This window comes from Chiroxiphia lanceolata, chromosome Z (assembly GCF_009829145.1).
Source record: "Chiroxiphia lanceolata isolate bChiLan1 chromosome Z, bChiLan1.pri, whole genome shotgun sequence".
NCBI classification, from domain to species: domain Eukaryota; kingdom Metazoa; phylum Chordata; class Aves; order Passeriformes; family Pipridae; genus Chiroxiphia; species Chiroxiphia lanceolata.
The window spans coordinates 14897972-14902953 of NC_045671.1; positions in this window are offsets into that span (position 1 = coordinate 14897972).

A 4982-nucleotide genomic window follows, 5' to 3' on the forward strand; every position below is an offset into this window, starting at 1 on the left:
AAAGGGCAGACTCTGCACCTTGGAGCACTGCTCAGTTTACCAATGTGGTAAGAAAAACCTGTCTGGAACTCGTTAGGGCAGGAAGATGAGAAGCAAGGGGGAAGTAATTTTCTCTTTCCTCACAGTCCAAGCACAGATTGTGGAGCTGTGTGTTGACAGCCAGAGAGGGAAGCTAAAGAATGCTGGAGTTTTCCCTCTGGACTATTCTGAAATCACAAGTGCCCAAAGGATGAAGTATCCTACAGAAGGTAGTTGTGTCCATTTTCTTTTATAAATCATTATTGCTTGGTCTAAAATACAGGAGCAGCCCTGGGAAGAGGAACCTCTGACATTACTTTGGCCACAACAACCCCATGCAGCGCTACAGACTGGGCACAGAGTGGCTGGAGAGCAGCCAGGCAGAGAGGGAGCTGGGAGTTTGGATTGACAGGAAGCTGAACATGAGCCAGCAGTGTGCCCAGGTGGCCAAGAAGGCCAATGGCATCCTGGCCTGGATCAGGAGCAGTGGAAGGAGGACCAGGGAAGTGATTCTTGCCCTGTACTCAGTGCTGGTGAGGCCACACCTTGAGTACTGTGTCCAGTTCTGGGCCCCTCAGTTCAGGAAGGATATTGAGATGCTGGAGCAGGTCCAGAGAAGAGCAACAAGGCTGGTGAAGGGACTCGAGCACAAGTCCTGTGAGGAGAGGCTGGGGGAGCTGGGGTTGTTCAGCCTGGAGAAGAGGAGGCTCAGGGGAGACCTCATCACTCTCTACAAGGACCTGAAAGGAGGTTGTAGACAGGGGGGCATCGGTCTCTTCTCCCAGGCAACCAGCAGTAGGACAAGAGGGCATGGTCTTAAGCTGTGCCAGGGGAGGTTTAGGTTAGATATTAGGAGGAAATTTACAGAGAGGGTAATCAGGCATTGGAACAGGCTGCCCAGGGAAGTGGTGGATTCTCTGTCCCTGAAGCTTTTTAAGATGAGACTGGATGTGGCACTTAGTGCCATGGTCTAGTAACCACAGCAGTGTTGGATCAAGGGTTGGACTTGATGATCTTGGAGGTCTTTTCCAACCTGGTATGTTCTGTGATTCTGTAATTCTACATGCTCAAAGGGCTTCAAGGTCATCTCACAACCTCTCTTGCATTCTTTTGCACTCAGAGAACACGACTAAAGGAGGAGCCCTAGGTCACACTAATCACAGATGCTTCTTCCTGAAATATAGTACCTGAACCTCTGAGGCTGAAGGAGCTGAGATTCCCCTCCACATAGAGGAAGCTACTTTACTGCTAGGCAGGATGTGTGAGTGTGTGACATTCACACTGGTCAGTCAGGGCTCAGCATTACCTTGTTCTTTAAGAGAACACACTGTAAGTGCCCACCCACCAAAGAGGACTCTGGGATGTGTGTCCACAGGTTTTAAAAACCATCACCTGAAGCTATGCAGGAAGGACGTAGGCTCTCAAGGGGGCTGTGTGCTCGTGACCTCAGTGCTCATTCCTTCACTGACTATTTCTGTATGTCCATTTGCTTCTCTCCCTGGGAAATGTGTATGCAAATTGTGCAGGGAGCCAAGTCACCTGATGCAGAGGCCCTCTCTGTGAGCCAGGCACCTTGAGCTAGGCTTACATGATCTGCCATTCCTTATAGGCCTTAAACAGTTGTCTACTCGGAGAGTCAGGAAATTTTATTCAAATTATAACTAAAGTAGGTTAGCTAAACCATGTTAAAGCCATGTTATGTTCATGTACTCATTCAGGATTCATGCTTTTTCCATTTAGCTTTGTTTGCTGAGATAATGAATTAAAACAAATCAAATTAAGTTTCATTCTGAACAAGAATGTCCAGTGTTTGCGTAGGGAGTTATGTAGCTCTAATAACTTAAATTTCCATATGTAGCTGACAGATGAAAACTAGTCTGAAAATTTCTGCATAGAAAAGCCTCCAAAAAATTTGCTATGTATTCTGGGGTTTGTACAAAATCTGAACAACTTTTCTCACTCTTAACGTATTTTTTGAACTGGGATTAGAGGCTAACATTGCTCTAGTCTAGGTCACATTCCCAGTAGGAGTTGTAGCTGCATATCTACAGGAAACCCCAAACTAGAAAAAGCAGGATGAAAAGAAAATGTAACAGTACATGCTCATTGAGCTTTGTGGTCCTCAGCATTGGTACAAATACACTACCTCATATGTGAGGCATGGCATGCCTTCTGCCCTTCACACAATATCATGCCATCCTTCTGCTAGCAACCCTCTGCTGAACTGCATTCCCACAGGCCAATCACCACCCTGCTGCCTGGAGCAGGAACAAGCACACCGAAGAAAAATAGGCAAAAACGGGCTGGTAGAATTAAACTGTCATGCAGGAGCTGTGATCTGTAGCAACTGGCAACATTATCTACATGTTTGTGGGTAGGGGTGACTCAACTTTTTCCTTGTTATTGGTGCATCAGGCATTTTCTGTCTGAAACAACTCCATTTTTGTCTAAATTTGCCATACGTGTATCCTTTCTGCATTCACGCTTTACTCCAGTTTGGCTAGCTGCATGCTTAGAACTTTCATTAAACATTCATGAAAACTTTTGTTAAGATTTTACCTGTCAGGTACTTTTTTGTCTCTCGTAAACAGCTGTCATTGAAATACTGTTTCAGTGGTTAATTTGAACTCTTTCTGATTCATTTTTACTTCCTCTTCAAATGTTTGCAATTTGAAAGTAGTCTGACAATGAGCAGAACCTTATCTCTATCAGTAAGGAGGAAGATAATCTGGCTGGGGTTGGGTTTTTTCCCTATCTCAAGGTCCTGATGAACACTAAGCAGCCCAGAGCAGAGGAGTGTCCCAGGGCGTAGTGAAGTCAATATACTGGCTGCTGCAATGAGCTGTAGAACAAGATTGTTTGGGACTACATTCGAGGAGGCACTTAGGCATCTAATTCCCAAATTATATACTTAAAATACCTTCATCAACCACCACTCAATCCTGGAAGTGCCTAATTCAATAACCACCTACACTGTCAGGTTTGTTGTTCTTGGGGCTGCTGCAGATGCACTTTGCACCTCCCCCAAGGTTGCTCATGTCTTTGTAGGGTCCGGCAGCTCATTGCTTGAGGTACATCTAAAATTCACCAGCACAGATTAACTGGACATTTCTCTGCCCGAGTTTCTTAGAGTTGTGATTGTTGTGCTAGAGGCCATCTGAAGGAGAACAAGGTCTAGATTTAGGAGCATTTCAGTGCCTGTAAGATGAATACTGACACCTCTTTTTTAAGCATCTGGTCCCTGAGAGCAGTGCACAGAAACTGAAGCCTTAAACTGGGTTCAGTTTTCTATGACTGACCCTGCAGGCTTTCCTCTGGGAAGAGAGTTCATGGCTCCAGAGGGCTGAGTCCCAAGACTGACATGCCGAGGTTGAGATCCAATACCTACTACCTAATCCAAGAGCCTCTCTCTAGGAATTCAGAATACAAAGTGCATTTGCATTTACACTCAGCTAGAAATGCTAGTTATTTGTTTTGCTTTAAACTACCTTTCACAGAATCACAGAGTTGTTAGGGTTGGAAGGAATCTCTGGAGATCATCTAATCCAAACCCCCTGCCAACGCAGGGTCACATAAAGCAGGTTGTACAAGAACACGTCCAGGTGGATTTTGAATGTTTCCAGAGAGAGAGACTCCCTGATCTCCCTGGGCAACCTTTTCCAGTGTTCTGCCACCCTCAACATGAAGTTTTTCCATAAGTTGAGGTGGAATTTCTTGTATTTTAGTTTATGGCCCCGGCTCCTCGTCCTGTTGCTGGGCACCACCAAAAAGAGTCTGGCACCATCCTCTTGGCACCCACCTTTGAGATATTTATATGCATTAATGAGATCCCCTTTCAGTCTTCTCTTCTCTAAACAGGCCCAGATCCTGCAGTCTCTCCCCATATGAGAGATGCTCCAGATCCTCATCTTTGTGGCCTGCACTGGACCCTCTCCAGCAGCCCAGAAATGGACACAGCACTCCAGATGTGGCCTCACTAGGGCTGAGTAGAGAGGCAGGATCAGCTCCCTTGCCCTGATGGCCGCGCTCTTCCTGGTGCCCCTAGGATACCACTGGCCCTGCTGGCCACAAGGGCACACTACCGGCTCACAGTCAACCTGTCATCCACCAGGACTCCGAGGTCCTTCTCTGCAGAGCTGCTGTCTGGTAGGTCAGCCCCCAACCTGTGCTGGTACTTGGGGTTATTCCTCCCTCGGTGTTGGACCCTACACTTGCCTTTGTTGAACCTCATTAAGTTTCTCTCTGCCCAATTCTTCAGCCTATCAAGGTCCCACTGAATGGTAGCACAGACTTCAGCTGTGTCAGCCACTCCCCCCAGTATCATCAGCAAACCCTTTTAGGGTGCATTCTTTGGATTTAAATTGAAGGTAGGATTAATCTGAAAAAAATAAAAGTGACTAGATGGCAAGACTTCTTTCTTTTCAGGAAGCACTCGATCAGAGAAAATATGAATCATGACATGTCAGAGCTGTGTGTGAGAGTGTGAGATGCGCAGCCCTGGGGAAGCCCATTCTGCTTTGTGGATCTCCGGTGTACTCAAAGAGAGCTGGGAACTTGCAGGCTGAAGGTACACTGGTTTTACACACTGTTGAGATTGAGTAGCCACTGAACATAGTGAAGTTTGATTCACATTTCCATGCTACCCACCTCATATTCCCAAGCTGTGTTTTGTTTCAAACCACGACATCACGTGAGTTTTAGGTCCATGCTTTGAGCCACTATTTGGTCCTGAGTTATTCTGTGTGATGGCTGAAATGACCCTCATGCATGACTGGCGGAGTGCCTGTGCAGGCTGCATGGTTCTTCACAGGGGTTTATACTCAGCAAACAGAGAAAAAAAAAAAAAGACTTTTTTTTCCTACATTTGACATTTATAATAAATAGAATGTCCTGTTGTATGCACTTTATAGGATCAGGTTAGCTTCCACTCTTTCAGTCCTGAGAGAGCAAACATTTGTGTCATT